Raw genomic sequence first — 20,293 nt, forward strand, 5'->3', positions numbered from 1 at the left:
TTCCAAGGGTAAAATGACCATTTTACCCCTGATCTAATTTGGACCATGACCTAGGCCCAATTCATTCTAATCTTTCCAAACTCACTAATGGCCCACTAAAGGCCCACTGATGGCCCAATTTTCTAAATTGGGCCCAACTCCTCAAATAGGCCCTCCCTTAAGCCCAAACATGTCCTTGGTTCATTATCTGACTTCTGATGGCCCATTTCGGCCCAACATCTACTAAGCCCAAAGATTGGCCCAAACCGAGGCGCAAATGTCGCAAAGCCCAAAATCTGATAGTACATTGAACGTACTCCTATCTACGCTACGCGTACAACTTGCATGGCTTGTACACTGTGCGTACTGGTGTGTACGCCCATCGTACTACTATGTTAAGCCATTTTCTTCAAAACTGCTTAATCCCTTAAGACACTATGTCCAAATTACAAATCCGAGTCCAATAACCCGTATTAACTCATAAAGCTGACTACTTGGTGGCTTGCAACCCACCAAGTGAGACCAAACTTGGAATATAGCAACTAACTTTCATAGAAATGACTCCAAACTTATGCATGGTCATAAGAGGACCTTAAAGATCGAGACTTTACTACTCATAGGACATGAATATCACTGAGAGTGGCACCTCTTGGCCTAGAAACGAACTTGGGTCAAAAGGTCCATTCTTGGAACTAAAAAGTCCCCAAAACAACACTACACTAGATCTAAGCATTCAAAAAGAAAGTTGAAAGCTTTATACCTCCAATGAGTCCCAAAAGCTAATGCTATCCTGGATCCATGAGCTCAAGATACTCAAGTTCCTCTTCACTGTCTTCTCCTTCCTTCTTTATAGCTTCTAACCTCTAAACAAATTTCACAAGGCCAAAACACACACAAGAATGAGAAAGGGAGGCTATCTAGGGTTTCGAGACTGAGGGGCTGGTAAGGAGGTTAGGGTTTGAGTCATAATGTGGTATTTATATGGATTAAACCCTAAAAATTAGGGTTTGGAATTTGCTCACGTACGTTGCGCGTACGTGCATGCGTCCCCACATCCAATGCGTCTCTACGCCCCGCGTATACCAAGGCTGTGCCCAACGTACGTCTTATGGCGGCCCAAGTCTTCGGCCCACTCACTAATGGTCCAGTAAATTAATCCTTCTATTAACATTTACCCCAACAATTAATTAGGGTTTGGAATCTGCTCACGTATGCTGCGCGTACGTGCATGCGTCCCCGCATCCAATGCTTCTCTACGCCCCGCGTATACCAAGGCTATGCCCAACGTACGTCTTATGGAGGCCCAAGTCTTCGGCCCACTCACTAAAGGTCCAATCAATTAATCCTTCTATTAACATTTACCCCAACAATTAATTAAGAGATATTTAATAATTATTACCTTAAGTGACGGTCGTTACAATTCTCCCCCACTTAAATCAGACTTCGTTCTCGAAGTCCGCTGCATCCAGGAACAACTCTGAGTAGTGCTCCCTCATCTCCTCCTCGGGCTCCCAGGTCCACTCTGAGACCTTGCGGTGCTGCCACTGCACCTTCACCAGCTCAACCCTCTTGTTCCTCAGCTCCTTCGACTTCCTGTCGAGAATAGCTACTGGTTTCTCGATATAGTTCAGGCTATCATCAACATGAATATCCTCTAAAGGCACAACCGCTGAATCATCCACTAAGCACTTCCGCAACTGAGAAACATGGAAAGTGTTGGAGATCTAGCTGAGCTCTACTGGAAGATCCAATTGGTACGCCGCCTTGCCCACCCGGGCTATAACCCTGAAAGGCTCGATATACCTGGGGCCCAGCTTTCCCCGCTTCCGGAACCGGATGACACCATTCCAAGGTGACATCTTCATGAGGACCATGTCCCTGACCTGGAACTCTAGGTCCGATCGGCGTAGCTCTTCTGACGACTCTAAGAAGTCTGAAGCCATAACCGTGTTGGTTTTATCGTGAAACTTCAAAGAAGCATAATTCTTCACACGAAGTCGGATATCATACACATCACAAATATCATTTCATATCTTATCATTTAATTTTAAAAGATATATTTCCATATTTCATTCTCTTTATCATTAAGGGCTAATTTATGTATTAAAGCGTTGCCATTTTATATGCAGGGTACCTCCCCAGGTCTAGACCAAGGTTGTAACACCAAAATTTTCAACACAATTTTTTTCATTTAAAATCGTTTATCTCTTTAACAATTTTCATAAAAATCCTATTTTTGTTTAAATTACAATACATGACTCTTTTGTTCAATCAATTAATAAATCAGAACCCTCAAAACAACGCTTCCTCTGGTGTGTACAATCGAGCCGATGTCGTCCCGTGATCCTGAGAAAACCTGAAACACATAACACAACACTGTAAGCACGAAGCTTAATGAGTTCCTCAAAATACCACATACAACACAGATTAGCCACTCGAGGCTATAACTCTGTTTGACCCTCTGGTCAATGTGTCTCGGTGGAACCCTCCAGTCCCATAACGTTGTGGACCCTCTGGTCCTAAGCTCATTGGACCCTCCAGTCCGGTCTGCTTGAGCCTTCCGGCCTCATGAATCGTTGGACCCTCCGGTCCGGTCTATAAACTCCGCATAGCATAAATCACAGATACATAATGCATAGCATGTCACATACAACATAATACTCAATGTAAGCACACAAGACCTTCCGGTCACACGTAACTACCACTCAAGGTAACGTATAGTGAGAAGACTCACCTCAGATGTCCTAGTAGATCTCTGACTCGGTAGAAATATGGTCTAGCCTCTGCCTAATCATATAAAGTAAATACTCTCATAAATATAACTCTCGAGACTAGGCTCAACCCTCTCCTGGCACCCTCGGAAGGGTAAAAGACCATTTTACCCCTCTCAGAACTCAAAGGCTCCATTGTTGACCAAACCCTAAAAGTCAACAAAAGTCAACGGTCAAACTTTGACCCGACTCGTCGAGTGCACTTGGGCGACTCGGCGAGTCTACACGTGTCCACTATCTCTCTAGTCTTGCATGACACGTCGAGTCTTTCCCCTGCTCGACGAGTTACACCTGGCATGAATCGCGGGGCTACCCCGACTCAACTCGTCGAGTCCCATGATGAACTCGGCGAGTTCCGCCTGGAACTCCAGTCCTCTAACTCCCTCTGACTCACCAAGTCATTCCCCCAACTCGGCAAGTTACTCATTGAGTGAACTACGGGAAACCCTAGCCCTACTCGTCAAGTCTGTTCTTGGGACTCGGCGAGTTCATGCCATGCTTCAACAGAAATGACCTCCTGAGGTCAGATCTGTTCCTCTAACCCATAGATCTGCTCTCCTTGATCATAATAAATACGTAAAGTTTGGATCTTGATTCCCATGCAAAGACCCAATGGCTCTATTTGAAGAAATGGCCTCAATATGCCATCCAAAACTCATATCTCTCAATGACACTCAATAAAGATCAAGGATTTAAGGTCTCTGGACCTCTTTGGATCCAGATTCGATGCCTCAACACAAGAAGGGACCATTTGCTTCACAAATCATACTAAAAAAGGGGGCTAAAAACCCTAACTCTCAAAGCTTACACCAAAACTGAAAGAGGGTCGAATATTTACCTCAAGATGAAGTCCCTAAGCTCTGAAATCCACAAATTAGCACCCTCTTCAGTTTCCTCTTGCCTTGGCCACCTTCTTCTTGCAAAAACATCCACACAAGGATCAAAAATGGCTTCCTTTCTCTCTCAAAACGTTCACACACTCTGGGGTTTCTCTCTATCAACTGGTAGCCGCAAATGAAGGCCATAAGGGCCTTTAAATAGGTCTCAATCCCCGGGAATTAGGGTTTCATTAAACAGCACGGACTCGTCGAGTCCACTAATCGACTCGCTGAGTCCGTTCATTAACCCGGATGGAAAATCGCGACTCTACTCGGCGAGTCTAAGCATCAACTCGCCGAGTCTCTCCAAAATCTCCAAAATAAACGAATAATTAATGTAGCTGGGAATCCGGATGTTACACAGGTGAAAGGAACAAATCGATCGACCAATGCATCGTGCTAATCAGGACATCTACTTCACAAAGGGGAGGCGACATCCCAGTAGATTCCTTTAGACCCCGTTACGGGGACATTATGGCTCGAGGAATATATTCTTTTCATTACTTTCCAATTTTTTTTTCATTACTTTCCATTTCTTTTCATTACTTTTCTATTTCTTGTCATTACTTTTCATGCTTTACATATTTTATATGTTACTATCAAAATACTCATTTCCAAAATTAAATCATCTATAATTCAAAACGTTTCAAACACGTTATCAACACATTCATTCTTCCAAAATGTTCTTTTCTTTCAAAAACATTTTTGCCTTCAAGGCATTCTTTCAAAACATTCTTTCCAAAAACATTTAACACTTTATTTTCAAAACATTTCATATATCAAAGCATTGGTATTTCATTATAATAAAATCATTTTTCCATGTACCCCAAAGTGAGAAAAATGTCAACACATACTCACCTCAACCACATGTAGGGTAACTAATCCTCTTCTAGTTCCTTTCCCTAGAGCAACGTTACTCAATCACTACCTATATAACATGGACATAAGTCATTAAAATGACAAAAATACCCCTTATATTTTTCATTAATAATGTTTATTGCTTCAAACTATTACGCATGAAAAACTATGAACGGAGGCGAAAATCGCGCGTAAATCCAAGTCTGTATGCAGAAGTTCCGAAAAAAATTATGTGACATTGTTCAGGTTGATTTATGGAACGTGTAATGGTTTGCCTTTCCATTAGACAATCGTGTTTTGAGGCCTGCACACACACAAACATGATTTTTCTCAAAACAACAATGTCATATGCATAGCTGTTTAAGACCCTTTCTCTATTCGCTTTACACCACTTGTATGGGTTCTCACACATGATTAAAACACTCCATTATTTAAATCATTTTCATTTACTTAATTTATTGATTTAAGAACTTAGTCTTAAATTTTAGGATGTTACATTTTCAAAGTTGTTTTCTCATTTAAACGTATTTATACGTATTATTAAATACATATATAAAAATGTTTAAATCAAAAAAGAACTTTAAAAATATTTTTATACATGTAAAGATAAGTTTTTTTTATACATTTTAAATGTTTTTATACATGTAAAAATAAGTTTTTGATGATATGAAGATTGTGTGGGCTTATGTGAAGATGGTGATGAAGATTGATGCGAAGACACTCCTGATTAAGTGTTTTGAAGATTGATCTCCATCTGTCCACCATACATAAGCTTGGCCTTGTCTGTTCATTGTACCTTTATAGTCTATAAATAGAGGGGTTAGGAGTTGTTTAAAAGTGCGTCTTGTACCCGCATATGTTCTATGTGGGGGTGGCAATTCTAGACCCAACCTGTAACCTGATACGAACCCGACACAAAAATAAGCGGGTTTGGATTGAGATTCCTGACCCGCCAACCCACCAATTTAAAAGTGCGTCTTGTACCCACATATGTTCTATGTGGGGGTGGCAATTCTAGACCCAACATGTAACCTGATACGAACCCGACACAAAAATAAGCGGGTTTGGATTGAGATTCCTGACCCACCAACCCGTTTATTCCATGGGTTGGGTTGGTTAGGTTCGCAGGTCAACCTGCCAACTCGAATATATATTATATTTATAAATAAATAAATTCTTATTTATGAATAAATGCAATATACCCGTTAGATAGAACATATATGAGTACAAGACACACTTTTGAACAACTTCTAACCCCTCTGTTTATAGACTAAAAATGTACAATGAACATACCAAGCCATGCTCAAGTATGGTGGATAAACATATCAATCTTCAAAACACTTAACATTAGGAGTGTCTATCGGTCTTCATCACCATTTTCACATAAGTCCACACAATATTCATATCATCAATAACTTATCTTTATAAACGTTTAAAAATATGAAAAAATTCTATATTTACATGTATGAAAAAACGTTTTTAAAGTTGTTTTTTGATTTAAATATTTTTATACATGTATGTAATAATACATATAAATATGTTTAAATGAAAAAAGAACTTTGAAAATGTTTATTCAGGTGTAAAAAATATATATATATATATATATATATATATATATATATATATATATATATATATATATATAGGGTCCGATTTCTGTAAGAACTAATTTTAAAGTGAGAACTCGTAAGGACACCTTAAAAAAATTGAAAAAAAATCTAAAAAAAATACAAATCATAAAATCGAGCATAGATCTATGTCCGGGAGAAAAAAAATTAGAAATTTTTTTTTGCATCATTAAAATTTATCTATGATTCAATTTTAATTTTTTATTTTGCATATCTATGATCCATGATTCAGTTTTAATGATCCAAATTTTTTTTCCAATTTTTTTTCTCCCAGACATAGATATATGCTCGATTTTATAATTTGTATTTTTCTTAGATTTTTTTTTTCAATTTTTTTAAGGTATCCTCACGAGTTCTCACTTTAAAACGAGTCATATATATATATATATATATATATATATATATATATATATAGAGAGAGAGAGAGAGAAAGTGAGAGAGAGAGAGAGAGGTTCAAATGTTTTTAGCAAATATTGTGTGCCTAAATGCTCCATTCAAAATTTAGGAAAAAAGAAATCATTAATTAAATAATAAAGGGTAGCTTAGTCATTTTACCTTTATAAACCAAAAATAAATATTGTATATTTGGAAAATCATTAAATTAGTATCACATATCCTTTTTAAATCGTTATTCATCTCACTAACCCTAATCCCTGGTCTTTTCTTTTTTTTGATCGGCAGGCACATGAGCGACCCAATTTCTTATTCCTCCCTCTCCACCATTGGCGACTTCTGCTTCCTTCATGCCATTGTTAAACGATATTTACTTGTAAGTACAAGGCTTTAATTATCCAAATCAAAGCTTGATCAAATGAACAACTCAAGTTATGGGAAAAGAGAAAAAAATGGTGCTGAAAGTATATGTTAATCGACTTTCCCAGACATCTCGTTCTATTCTCCTCTTCTACAGGTAAATTACATTCTTCATTTACATTGGGTGTTTTCTTTTTCTGTTCCAACCTTTACTTCTTCACATTTGGCAGCTTTGTTGTAGAAATGGTCTGAAAGAAAATATGATTTCTATGTTGCACGCCAGGTGTTTGTAGAAATGCCTCAAAGAGAATTTGATGTTCAAATTCTTGAAGAACACAAAAATAATTCTAACTTAGTTATTTGTGTTACTTGGTTCTAACATGTGGTATGTTTATTTGTTAATTGCCTGAAAGAGTATTTCTTTTATTTTCTTCATTAAACCTTTTGATATGTTTTTTTTTGTTAACTCCTTATTTGTTAATTACCCGAGTAACATCAATCTTTGCTATTGGTATTTGATTTTTTTAATCAATTTAGGATGAAGATTTGATTAACGGTTTATAAGAGATTTTCACAAATTTGAGACAGTTTAAAACTTAAACATTGTATGAATGAGAAAAATCTTCTCAAAAGCATTTGTAATCACCTGATGAAATAAGCAATATGTGGAAAATATCAAAATCTAACTATCTAATATTTGAAAAATATTAAACTTAACATGTTCCACTGTTCACAATTTTATAATCTTGATTTAGTAGCAAATTTTATGTATTCTGTCAAAATGTATTCTATGTATTCTGTCATATTCTATGTATTTTTCTAGAATATATAAAATGCTAGGAATTGTAAGTAACATTCTAGTAATTCTGACAGAATACATTTATACATTCTATGCTTTAGAATGTTTATATATAGAGAAATACGATTGCAAATGGCAAATCACATGCTTTTAATTCTTTATAGTGGCATGTAAAGTTATAGCTAGCAGATTTTATTCTATGTATTCTGCGAGATTGTATTCTATGTATTATGCAAGATTGTGTTCTGTATATTCTACTAGAACGTATTATATGTATTATGCCATAATGTATAAATTGATAGGAATTATAAGCAACATGTTTTTAACCATTATTAGTTTTTGTTGCATTTGTGATAGGAATGGTCGGAAGAATGGCTTGAAGACCTGATAAGAATGACCTGAAGAATGAGCCAAAGATTGATGACACTCACAGTTTAAGAATGTTCTTATTGTTTTAAGAATTACACTTGTATTTATTCATTAATTGTATATTCAAGAATGCTGATTTTTTATGATATTCCTTTAGAATATGTATAAATATATTTAAATGTATAAGGCTATTAGTATGTAAGAATATGTATGAATTTGTATTTAAGTTCGAATGTATATGAAGATATTAAATTGTTGTTATTCTTCAACTAGGAGTTTAAGAATTCTGTTATTCTTCATTAATATTCTAATAGAATGAAACTCTGAAAGAACATCATTCAAACAAAAATCCATTCTGATGGAATAAAATCGGTTATGTTTAGAATTAATTTAAAAAATTCAGATTTTTAAAATTAGGAGTGTTAATGATCCCTTAAAATCCGAAAATTTCTTTTTTTAAAATAAGTTAATTGACCAAAATACCTTTTTGCTGAAATTTGTGTGATTATATGGTACACGCTACCCTATTGTAATATCATAGACTCTCAGATTGTGATCATTGATTCTATTCATCCGGTGGTCTAGATCTGTGCATTCTGGCACACAATAGTTAGTAAAAACAAAATAACCTAATATATATATATATATATATATATATATATATATATATATATATATATATATATATGGTTAGGTTATTTTGTTTTTAGTAACTATTGTGTGACAGAATGCACAGATTTGGACCATTGGATGGAATATAATCAAAGATCATGATCTGATGGTCTATGATAGTAGAATAGGATAACATGTACCATATAATCACACAAATTTGAGCATAAAGACATTTTAGTCAATTAACCTATATTAAAAAAGGAAATTTTCGGATTTTTAGGGATAATTAAATCCTTTATTTTTAAAATTCTGAATATTTTAAATTAATTTAAAATTAAAAATCCGATTTTATTCTGTCAGAATGATAAAATTTTAACCATAAACTAGTAAATATGTTTTTCGATTTTATTCTGTTAGAATGTCAGAATGTTAACCATAAACTAGTAAATACATTCTGAAAGAATACACAAAATCGATTCTTGAACTAATAATATACCAAATAATTACATTGTATGATTGTGATTCATTGAATAATAACAAACATTCTGAAAAAATAACAAGTATAATTCTTAAAAAATAACAACATTCTTAAACAATGAGTGTGATCATTCTTTAATTCATTCTTCAAGCCTTTCCCATCAGGTCTTCAAGCCATTCTTCAAACCATTTCTATCAGAAATTCATTGCCAAGTAATTTGTAGTGATATACTTGTTTTTACATTCTGATATGAAAAAAAAATAAAGAATAAAATTCGAGTTCATTCTAAAGAACAATCATTGTAAAAGAATAAAATTAAAGCTTCCCTGCCTTTTTTGGTTGTCTAGGTCTGATCAATTTGTAGGATTACATGTGAAGAATATTTCCCTTCTTCATTCTGAAAGAATAGTAGCTTTCTTCAAACTAAATCCCTCTTTATTCTAAAACAATATTGCCTGCATTCTGAAAGAATTTTCTGGTTAACATTCATTTGGTAAAGCAAACAATGAATCATCACAAATCAAGGAATGTAAATGGAATGGAATGGAAACATGGAATGGAGTCAGTCATTACCTTGAGAAAGTGTAGTAACTTAATAAGCAAGACCACCAAATTCCTTCCATTTTCCCAACATATTAACCAAGAAATTCCTACTGTACTTTCTGTGTAACAACTAAAAAGGAACAACAACAACAATATAAGTAATTATTCAATTCAACAAAGAAATAAAGAATAGATAAAAGTTTAATACCTAAGAGATGAAACTCAAGATGGTTCACAAAAGATAGGCTTTTCCATTTACCTCTGTCAAACACCAAAGCCCAAACAACCACTTAGGTATATCGATTCTGTCAAGAATCACAAAAAAAAATGAAGAGGAGCCACCCAAATGACTGCCATGGTTGATGATTGTCCTGCTGCCTTCGTTCTTTCTACTTTGGCTCCAATGTCTTCCCTCTTCAATCAATCAAGAACCCAAGATAACCTTCCTTTCTCCCATTCGATCGAGCAATGAAAACGCCCCATGTGAGCTGCTACTGCCGTCAGTTCCTTTCCTACTCCCTGTTCGCAGTGGGTATCCATCATCGACCCACCCTTATTATTGCATCTCGTTCGTTTTTCCCTTATGTTGATCGAGTTCTTTTTCGTTTTCTTTTCTTCCAGCCGAACTCAATAAACAAAACACTAACCTGAAGTCGCTAATCTCCTCTGATTCGCACCTCAAGGCTGAAGTAGAAGAGGAACAGATTTCGCATATCCCTTCTAAGGAAGAAGAAGCGTAGACCTGCCTGAGCAGCCTTGTTGCCTTCATTCATCTTCTCCTTCTCGATCAGACGAGGATCGAAGTCCTTTTTCCCTAATTGACATCGTTGACAACGTAATAAGAAAATGAGAGGAGGCAGAAATAGAATACGTATATATGAGAGGCTAGGGTTAAATAATTGGTCAAATAGTTTTTTATGGTCATTTCCATGAATTAAGAGATTTTATTTTAATTATCATGCTAAAGTTACATAATTACCCTTATTATAATTTTTAATTATTTAATTCTTCCTAAATTCCTATTGGTGCATTCATGCACATAATAGTTGCTAGAAACATTTGAACCTAACTCTCTCTCTCTCTCTCTCTCTCTATATATATATATATATATATATATATATATATATATATATATATATATATATATATATATATATATATATATATAAAATAGCCGTTTACCCGCGCTAAGCGACGAGTATAATTTTTTTTTCAAGAATTAGTTTCTAGAGGCTATTAGTTTTTTTTTTTTTTGTGCAAATTCTATATCTAAACTATTATCAATAAGAGTCATGCAAATGGAAACGAAACCATTAAGAATTAAAAATTAAAAGTTTGGATTCTTTACAAATAGACATGAACACGTTATTAATTTTGCATTATTAATCATGCAACACTTCTTTATACATTACAATTGATGTATAGAATTAAGAGGTAGTCACTTACAAGCAAGGTGGGTCCTAGGACTCACCTATTTTTTTAATATTATATAGTATTGTATAGGAAAAAAAGGAACTACTTTTAAAAGAAATTAGGAACTACCTAATACTATTTGAAAAAATAAGAAAAACAAATAAATAAAAAATAATGGTGGATTTATATTTAAATTTCAAAGCAAATGGTTAATACTTTCAAAACCTATCACACATCGGAGATAAAGAGAGAGTTGAAGTTGTTTGTTGTTATAAAAATAAATTATGAATAGTTATTAGGAAATTTAAAAAACAACATAACTCCTCTCATATTGTTGGTCGTACAAAATGATTATTGCAAATGAAATTTTTAAAAAGGAAAGAGATTCGGTCGTGCAAAGTAGGGCTTTTTTTGTTGCAAAAATCAGGTTTTAGGGTTGAGTTGACTGATTTTACCAGTTTTTAGCTATTCTATCGGTCCGGTTGAACTTGAGTTTTTACAAACCGGTCGTTTTTTATTGGTTCGACCCGACCCGATATGTCATATATAACGTTGACTCTTTGGTTTTTCCGTCTGCACTTAATTAGGAACCACGTGCAATTCTATTCTAGATTCGCCATTGATAGAATTTACTATCGTTGAATTATTCGTCAGATTTCACTAATACTTTTTGTATTGACACGTAATATCTCTTTGAATAATAGTACATAATGTCCTCCCCAACCTCTTTCCTACATGTTATCACTCATTGCAATCTAGCCACTACCATATTGTGAAGCACTCAATATTTTCTTGGAGGACTTAAAACATTTGAACTTTATGAAATTTTATCTAAACTAATCTTCATAAATGTTATAATCGGAGATTTCTTTGCTTTTGTAAATGTTATATTACAAAAAACATAATTAATCAGCAAATATCGTTACAACTAAAATATACCTTTGCAACTAGTACTTTCTATTAAGGTTTAGTTCTATGGTAAATAGTTTAAGTTCTTCGATTCTTCTTTTAAAGTCGTTATAAGTTTTAAATCTTAGATGATAAAAAATAAAAGAAACGTTTAGAAATAATAGATTTAGTTATGGGAGGGGCTTGTAAAAGTTTACAAAAATAAAATTCAATTAGTTAATTTTATTTAAAAATAGTTTTCTAAAATAATAATGTTTACGAAAATTGGTTTTTTCTAAAACATAAGTGGAAAAAAGATTAAGTCAAATATTTGTTAACCCATTATTAATGCTTTACGTTTAAATTGATTTATTAACTTATAGATAAATAAAATTGTATTAATAATTGAAACCAAAAAAAGTAATAAAAAGTCATTAAACCTAATATAAAATTAATATTATACTTATTCTTCTAAGTGAACAAAATTATTAATTTGATTTATGTCCGACATTGTCAAATAACGATCAAGTTTTTTTTTTTCTAAGATTAGATTTTAATTAATTTTATTACATTGACATATTTGAAAATATTTATCACTAAAAGCTACAAATGAGCTACACTCTGATTTACCTCGTTAACATGCTTAAAGTTGCCTTTGGTTGATCCATTGGAACCATATGACCCTCACCATGAACCTGTTTCCATTAACCATTAACCAGACAAACCATAAAACAAATGAAATATGTCATTACCCCTTAAACATTAAATAAATTGATCATATTACCCTTGACTCAATTAGGAAGTAGGGTTTCGATATTCATAGTAATTTTTTTTCTTTGAGAAATTTTTACAAACAAATGGTGTTCACAAAGAATAATGGAGTTTAAAATTCATGATTTCCGACCATCAATGTAACCTAGAATATGTGTATCTTGAGTGTAAGAAACTAAAACCTTTTAGCCAAACGCCATTATCCATGAAATAAAACAACATAAAAAAAACCACAAAAAAATAAAAAATAAAGAGGCAGGAAACCTGTAAAAAAAGCTTGAGTTTGCCAGCCATGGCGTTGATCAAAAATCAAGTTCGAGCTTGAAATCCTGTGACACCAAAAATTGAAAATGTTAAACGAAAAACCATAAGCGATGGTTGTATAAAAACATATCCAAAAGAAAAAGGAAACACAAACCAATACATTCAAAACGTAAGTATAAAAATATCAACCATAAATAAGATAAATAATCTGCAAAAACATGAAAAACAAAAGAATAGATAACCAATGTTTAATACCCAGGCGATTGCAAAGCTTCAAGGAGATCGTTCTCTGATTCCAATCCGTATTTCAGTTAAAGATGGTTTAAATACATACCTCGATGCTGGCTACCTAATTTTTACGGTTTCGTGTAAAGATAGAAAAAGTATGTCAAGATCAGAATATGAAGATGGCTATTAACGAACACATAAAATCGCTTTCTATTTAGCTGATAAATCTTGAAATTGTGATTTTTTAAACAAAACATAAAATCGAGACCTTGTAACAACAAAAATTAAGTAAACAAATGATTATGTGAAAAGAGATATTAGGGATTAAAAATCAAACAATAAATCGAAAAGAATGGGTGAAGAAGAAAGGAACGAAGCATTTAGGTCTTACTAAGAGATGTTATATAGAGAGAGACGGTAGAAAGAAATTAGAGAGACATAAGAAATTGAAGTGAGCAATTTGAGAGACATAAGAGATTTGGGAGAAACGATGACCGATGGTATGTAGATGAAATAAGGGTTTCCCATGTTTAGATATAAGGAGCAGGTATTACTGTCAGTTACAAACAAAGGAGCATGTGCAGACGTTTTCATTATGCTTTAATAGGATTGTACATGATGTTATAATAGGTATGCCTCTTAATTTTGCCTCTTAATTTTCAATAAATGGGCAATATCCTTAATAATATATATATATATATATATATATATATATATATATATATATATATATATATATATATATATATATATATATATATATATAGGGTCAGTTTACAATATAGTCCCAATATATTGGTTTTTGTAGAAAGTCCTAATATTTTGAGTCATTTTACAAAATAGTCCAAAATTAATATGTTACCAGTTGAACCGGAAAAAAGGGTCAGAATGCAACCTTTTAACTACTTTTAGGGCTTTTTTTGTAAAATAAATAATTAAAGGCTATTTTATAAACTGACTTAAAATATGAGGACTTTTCTGAAGATTCTCCTTTTGGAAAATATAAGTAAAATCTCATTAAGATGGTGTTTGGAAAAAAATTATTGCTTATTACCTTGTAACTTATTAGCTTATAAGCTAATAAGCTAAAGTGAGGTAACTTATGAAAGAGTGTGTTTGGGTTAGCTTTTTTAATCACAAAATTGATTTTTAAGAAAAATGCTTATTAGTTTATGGTTTTTAGGAAAAACATATTTTAAAAAGTGTTTGGATAGAAAAAACTGTTTTTATGAGTAAAATGACTAAAAAGGTAGAATTTTCTAGCTTTTTGAAAGCTTTATTTTTTTTCTATCCAAAAAGCTGTTTTAAAAAAGCGTTTTTTAAATACGCAAATACTTTTTTAGCTTATTAGCATTTTAAAACGCTAAAAAGTTAATAAACTATTTTCAAAAGCTATCCCAAACACCCATAAAAAATAGTTTATTAGCGGTTTCCCACCGCTATATGTTATTTTTATTCTAACACTTTTTTAGCTTATAGCTGTGTGGAACCACAGATATATGCTATTTTTATTCAAACACTTTTTTAACTTATAGTTGTGTGGAACATCTAATAACTTTTATCCAATCATTTTTTTAGCTAATAAGTTAGAGTGATGTAACTTATGAAAAAATGCTAATAAGTTCCTTTACCAAACACTCTCTAAGCTTGTGTAATTTTCACCACTAATTAGCGATGTTAATACCCTTTTTGGCAAATACACCGACGAATAAATCATGATTTGCAATGATACTCGCGAAATGAATTTATATTTGTGATTATATTTGTATGGATTGTTGCATATGTTTTATAATTTTCTTATAACTCTCCTATCTCTTTTGATTTTTATTTTGAGTATTGTTTTGTGAATGTCTACTAGGCCATCCCAAATGTTTGAGAAAGCGAAAGGATTTGCAAGCTCCCCGATATCATAAAAAATGATTATCATTTTGAAGACGAAGAACGTTAGTATTTCATGTTTAATCCATTCTATGATGTCGGCTAAGATCATCCAAACTTTTATCGCGACACCATTTCCATCTAAGATTCTCAATTATATTTTTTAAGCTATCTAGAGATGTAAATAAGTCCAATAAAGGAACCCAGAAGGCATATGGAATAATTGCCAATGCTGACTATAATAGTAGAGATTAAAAACATAAAAATTAATTTACGCTGTTATTTTTGCGAAAAACTGGATATCTAATACTAATATATATGAGTTTCTGGACTTCTCTAAGAGTTCCACCACATCGAACAGAAATTTGAATCAGACAAAAATTTATTGATGTCGAAAAATCATTGTATCCGTTACAATTTATAGAATCGTGAAAATAAAATTAGTTATTATGTAGTTATTTGTTAGTTGATGTAACACGTAATGCAATATTTAACCACTTATTTGTAAAATAATATGAAACTTTTTATAAATCATTATAGACCACGACAAGCTCAGATAATCCATATCATATGCCTAGAATGCTCCTAACACACGGCCAATACATCATGTTTTTCCGATTTCAACTTCTTACCACTATTTAAAGCCACTAACCACATACACAAAAAAAACCTCATAATCATAGTCGTTGTGTTGTTAGGGTATACAATTAGTAAATTGAATATTCAAATGCATGTTGGTGGGCTCATGTCAAATCTTTGGCCAATGATATACCGACTTTATATAGTAATCAACGTAAGTCTTGAAAGGTTCTACATGTTGTTGGGGTAGATAAGTGGCAAATCGAATATTCATATCGTTACAATATGTGAAACCATGAATCTTTATTGAGAGCTAATCAAGAAAACAAAAGCACAAGTTCTTTTTTCAAGCCGTAATTTGAAATCAGTACACAAATAAGAAATCTTAAGCACACGTCTACATCACATGAGCCATCTCAATCGCATAAAAATCCAAGCTCTAATTTGTGTATTCTCAATTTCGAGCCCAAATTTAAGAAAAAAAAATAACATATGATATAGTTTTTCTACAAATCTATCATCAAAGAAGATTATGGAGTAACCAAATAAGAAAAATTACCAGTAAGGGCATAAATATCATTTTACTATGGGTTTAAGTTTTAATGGAGACAATAGAAGGGTCTGCTATTGCCACAGATTTCATACATGCTATCACTTCAATGGTTAATTTATGGTTAGCGGGAAGATGTCCAACCATTTTGGCAGAGTTTGTTGTATCCGCTCCTCTTACGCCTCTACTTAAACCTGACAACGGGATCCATCCGATTGCAGTAGGCACTATATGGAGACGTCTAGTTTCCAAGGTTGCCATGAAAGGTGTGAGTAAAGAAATGGTCAAGTACCTTAATGATTTTCAGTTTGGGGTTGGTGTATCCGGCGGTGCTGAGGCTGTGTTACACAGTGCTAATAATAGGGTGTTGAGTGAACACCATGCTGATGAGTCTCTTGTAATGCTGACTGTGGATTTCTCGAATGCCTTTAACCTGGTGGATCGATAAGCATTGCTCCACGAGGTTATCGATCCACCAGGTTAAGAAAATGTGTATTTCCATTTCTTTTTGGGTGAATTTCTCGTACGGGCAAGCAACGAGACTTTATATCGGAGACCAACATATATGGTCTGCCACTAGGGTGTAGCAAGGTGACCCCTTAGGCCCTCTTCTTTTTGCCCTCGTTATGCACCCACTTGTGCACAAGATTAGAGACAATTATAAGCTCTTTCTCCATGCTTGGTATCTAGATGATGGGACTGTCATTAAGAATTCAGAGGAGGTGGCTAGAGTGTTGAACATTATTCGGTTGCATGGTCCAGGCTTGGGTCTTGAGTTGAACATCAAGAAAACGGAGATTTGTTGGCCCTCCCGTGATGGTAGGAAGCTTCGTACCGATTTATTCCCAACGAATATAGGGATACCTTCTTTGGGGGTGAAGCTCCTCGGGGGGGGGGGGGGGGGGGGGGGGGCTGTTAGCACTGACGCAAGGTTTATTAGCGGGCTGGCCATAAAGAGAGCGGTCAATGTTGTTGATTTGATGGGCCTTCTTCCACAACTATGTGACCCACAAAGTGAGCTCCTTTTGCTCTGATCATGTATGAGCATTGCAAAACTTTTCTTTGGTTTAAGGACATGCCAGCCAGTACACATAGAAGAGGCAGCTTTGTTCTTTGACAAAGGATTGCGTAGGTCTATCGAGGATATGGTGGTATGTGGAGGCCCCTTATTTGGACACATTCAGTGGCGCCTGGCTTCCTTACCTATTCGTTTCGGTGGTTTGGGTTTGTACTCGGCATACGGGGTTTCCTCCTACGCATTTGTAGCCTCGAGGGCCCAATCTTGGGCATTACAAGACCACATCTTACGTGACAGTGGCGAATTTGGTATGGACTTGGATTACCTATGTGCTATGACTCGTCTTCGCGATACGATTCTGGGATTTGACTGTAGTGGTTTCACTAATAGGGACACCGCCCCCCTAAATCCCAAAAAGCTTTGGCGTGTGCCCTTTTTAGCAAAATCGTTCAAGATATGGAAGTCGACTTCGACATGACTGTCAGACAGAAAGCAGTCTTTGAGTGTCTACGGACACCTCATGCTCAGGATTTTCTGCTAACTATCCATATTGATGGTCTTGACTAGCATATGTCTCCTGTGGAGTATCGAACTATCATTCGCTACCACCTCATGATTCCCCTATTCCCAATTGACGAGATATACCCAGTTTGCTGCAAGGCATGTTGGATACCTTTGGGGAACACGCGGTTCATTGTAGAGAGCTCCCTGGTTTCAAGTACATACATGATGTGGTTCAGGATGTTCTCTTTGATGCTTGTCGGCGTGTTGATATTTCTGTGAAGAAAGAAGCGCCAGTGAACTTTTTGACGGACTCGCACGATGGAAGGTCCACTCTTAGACCGGTTGACATTTTGGTCTTTGGATGGATAGGAGGGAAGTATGTATGCGTGGATCTTATTAGGGTCTCTCCTCTCGTTGGTTTGGGGAGAGGGGGTTTCACAACAAGGCATGCCGCTTTGAAAGCCGCTGCGTGTAGGGGTGAGCTTCGGAACCGGTTACCCGCCTTCGAAACCGAAACCGTCTCGGAACTGCCGGTTCCGAAACCAGAACCGCCTTAGACGGTTCCTGTCACACCCCCAAAACCGGTGAACGGCGGAAACGTTCTGGGGTGGAGGACGTCATGTACAATATCACAACAATGTAAAGTAGTAAACAAGCAACAACATCATCCATTGCATTAATAGTATAACATTTCATACAAGTGTGTTCTGTCAAGTTATATAGACACCAAAATTATATACATCAAAATAATAGAGGAGTCTTGAAAACGCTCATTCTTCTCAAAATTCGGCACCTGTACCTGTCTACTGTTGACCTGAGAATACAAGTTATTTTGAAAGCGAGTATCAGCTTTAGAGCTGGTGAGTTCATAAGTATATTAGTGTCTGAGTTTGTATGAAAGCATTTGTAAGATGTTTTGTATAGGTTTGTAAAGGTTGTGTGTTTGTTTGATCTACTCTAGAAAACTCTATGTTTCCTATTAAAAGTAGCCTTCTACCAAGGCATCTAGTGTCTGTGTGTGTATCTCTTGTAAAAGTGTGTATTTTCCCAATTCCGACTATCATTAACCAAAAATATAGTTTCTACATTACAGTGCATCGTGTGAATATCACAAAGTAAAATGTAAAGGGAAAATGTTTTAGTACTGTAACGTAGTTTTAAGTAACTACTGCTATACTAATTACCTTAAGCCCATTTGTATATTTTTAAGGTAACATGTGATCGGCCTGTATCTTGCTACCAACTTAATAGTAAAGTGACAATGTAAGATGCCACAAAAATGATGTTTGGCACCCGTAGACTTGCAAGTCCCACTGTAGCGAGCAGCAAGGTGTAGGATAGTCAATCCAGTATAGATCTATACACAAACTCATACGCTCCCCAATTAAGGAGATTCTGATACAAAAACAGTCATGCCAGGTAGTGCCATGGCCTGCTTAATGGCTCACATAACTGTGTTTATGTATATATAATGTATATGTAATGTATATGTGTGTTAGCTGTATTGTACGTTCCTTCTCTATCTAGCCTATATGTTTGTTTCTCGTCATAGTGTCTATTGTTTGTTTCTCCTCACTCTGTTTCATGTTTGATTCTCATCATAGTATGTATTGACTCATGTATAAACTGACTCATTTTATGTTACACTGTTCTAGTAATAGTATCTTCCTAAACTACCCCTATGGTAGCTTACTAGTAAAGTATGAACATGTCTGTATGCCCTTGCTACCCAAGGGCATGGATTTGGATGAAAGAAATAACCTTTTATATCTATATACATATACATAATATATAACTAGGATTCAAACGACCTTCGGACAACTAACCTTGATACCCTAAGACCACATCAAACAAGAACAGGAAGTAGGGTAGACTAGCAGTCCTAAGTCCTTTCAATCCTACTTATATAACTATATTTATATAGATGCACGGAATATAAGTTTAAAAGAGTTTAAGTAAAAGTATTTGACCATTGAAAGAGTTTGTAAGACAATTTGAGGTAAAACAGTTTGATAAATAGTTTGGAAAGTAAGTAAACCATTTGTTTGGTAGTCATTAATCACATGTGATTGATATAATAACTATAATTGTTCAACTTGCATTCCCCCCCCCCCCCCATAAAAGCATTTAAAAACATTTCAAAGGTTATTTTAGGGGTATGAACTCACCTGTAGTGAGTGGTTCTGATGACAATGTTGGATCTGTTGCTAAGTATCAAGTGGTGACTTGAGTACACACGCGAATCCTATTTAGCATATATTGTCACATATATGAATATAATTAGTGTTATGAACAACTAATTAACGTATTGGGACCACCTTAGGGACTAGTAAACACTTCTTTTGAGGTGTTACAACCATAAATGATTGTATGAAGGGTTAAAAGGCTATACAAGAGAGTGTATGGCCAAAATACACACTATATGTGTGTGTGCGGCCATGTGTGTGGCCAAGTGTGCTGCCAGCACATGTGTGCGGCCATGTGTGCGGTCTGGTGTGCTTCCAGAAACATGGTGTTCTTGGTGTTCTTGGT

General features: G+C 34.6%; 1 long non-coding RNA gene across 1 annotated transcript; it reads right to left on the reverse strand.

Moving 5' to 3' along the window:
• Window positions 1-9,116: 9,116 nt before the first annotated feature.
• Window positions 9,117-13,746, reverse strand: LOC145094688 (uncharacterized). The gene is made up of 6 exons (XR_013703493.1): window positions 13,260-13,746; window positions 13,005-13,069; window positions 12,600-12,664; window positions 9,877-10,474; window positions 9,699-9,798; window positions 9,117-9,587 (listed from the first exon to the last, which is right to left on the reverse strand). It is a non-coding gene; the product is annotated as an uncharacterized LOC145094688 (long non-coding RNA).
• Window positions 13,747-20,293: the final 6,547 nt, after the last annotated feature.

This window comes from Lactuca serriola, chromosome 3, assembly GCF_051521515.1.
Source record: "Lactuca serriola cultivar US96UC23 chromosome 3, Lser_US96UC23_V15, whole genome shotgun sequence".
NCBI lineage: Eukaryota > Viridiplantae > Streptophyta > Magnoliopsida > Asterales > Asteraceae > Lactuca > Lactuca serriola.